Here is a 2,027-nt window from a genome sequence, read left to right on the forward strand (position 1 = left end):
TCTCTCTCTCTCTCTCTCTCTCTCTCCCCTTACTTAATTCTATCTGGCATTTTTGGCTGTTTTGAGTTATCAAGACCATGAGGTCAGAAACCAAAAATAAATGTTCTATCTGCTCTATCAAAATCGTAAGATTAGTCGAAGTCGTTACCGACAAATTCAAAGAATTGCTTTCACAAAAGCTTGACCTGCTGAGAAACCCCACATTTTTAAAGTCAAATTTCTCCAAACTAGGTACAGAGCAGATAGAATTTTGTACTTCTAAGAGAGCAACATGTTGGTCGAGCTGAGAGCTAACTAGTGCTACCTCCAAGATCCGGCTTAGGGGAGTTTTTGCTCCATTAACTGTCAGCCTGTTAAACTTTGGGCCAAACTTTGAGGTTTTTGCCCGTACAATTTCAGTTTCGGTTTGCACTAACTTCCTGTTTTGGCGACTAGAATTTAGGGTTTTCAGGGCGATTTAGTGACTAACATCAAAACCGGAAAATATGATAAGTTGGTACAATAATATTATACATGTAGTCCATAACTCCCGGTATGGCGGGGGGCAGCTATCCTTTTGGTCCTGTTTCTACTATCTGCTGTCAACTTGTGTTCCTGCCCACGAGAGCTGACACCAAATTTAGCAACCAGAGCTGAGAAAAACACAGCTTACCTTTCAAGAGAATCACGCTCCCCGTGTGTGCACTGGTTATGTCCATGGATGCTCAATGCCTAGAGCGATCATGTAAACAAGCTTGACTCGGAGATGTTGAGGTTTAACGGAGAGGGAGCGACGACCTGCATATGTCTAAAGAGCCTTGGGTGAACCATGGTTACATAATTGGTCACTTCGGAGACGGACGTTAAATCGGAGGTCCTACCATAGGTCGCTTGGAAGACAGACGTTTAGGGCACAGAAAACCTGAGTTTGATTCTCGAGTGGAGATAGCTTTTCAGGAGTATCTCGGCAGGTCTTTCTGATGGGACGTATCCCTCTCAGCCCGGATTGGCTCCGACAGACAGGGACGTAGCCCGCCTCCCAAATGATCCAAGTAGTGCCAATAGGGCAGTAAAAACACCTACACTTGAAAAGTAGACCGACATGTCAGTCACATTCTAAGACGAGTTTTGTCCTTAAATTGTAATGTAAAACATCCTAGACTTCCTTCTTCGTTTTTTTCAGCAACAATGACAAGGAAGCTGTTTAACTCATTCACCGTTCCCAGGTTTTTCAGAATCAGAAATGCCATGCTGTGGGTTGGGCGCCCGTCCCAACACTGTACACTAGTTACCCTTTACACCCACAGTTGTTGTTTTTTATCCGATACTTTAAGGCCTTCAGACCACCCAAGCAAGACCTGCCAGGTAGACTAGAGCGTGTAAATGAGAAGAGAGGCCCCTCAAAAACCTCACGGACGCCCGTTGACCTGGATGACGTCGTCCGGCTGAAATCTGGCGTCGACAGATTATCTTACCCGCGCGCCTAATGGGGATATGCGTGCGCGCCCGGCACGCGTCCCTTTTGGAGATTTTTTTTCCTCCAGATTTTGGTTTAGATACAGGGCATTGGTAAAAGCCCAGAAACATGTATTAGCATAATTTATGTAATCAGTGCATAAAATTAGTCTGATTCACGAGGAGTTTGAAGTTGAATTATGAAGTTAATTTTTATTTCAATAATACACTCTTTTCCAAGACACAAAACATTGTATTGTACTCGCCTGCGTCACAGCTTTAAATCAAGCCGGACTTGTATTTCTTGTTAAAACCTGGCGAACTGGTGTGTGTGTGTGAGTATGTGTATGTGTGTGTGTTTGTGTGTGTGTGTGTGTGTGTGTGTGTGTGTGTGTGTGTGTGTGTGTGTAGACGCAAAGGTGAGTAAGAAGAAGACAAAAAACAGACAAGAGGAGGAGAAGAAGGAGCAGGGGGAGCAGGAGTACTAGGAGGAGGACGTTGATCAGAATGAGGAGGACGTGGATCAGAATGAGGAGGACGTGGATCAGAATGAGGAGGACGTGGATCAGAATGAGGAGGACGTGGATCAGAAT

This window comes from Aplysia californica, unplaced genomic scaffold, assembly GCF_000002075.1.
Source record: "Aplysia californica isolate F4 #8 unplaced genomic scaffold, AplCal3.0 scaffold01284, whole genome shotgun sequence".
Classification (NCBI taxonomy): domain Eukaryota; kingdom Metazoa; phylum Mollusca; class Gastropoda; order Aplysiida; family Aplysiidae; genus Aplysia; species Aplysia californica.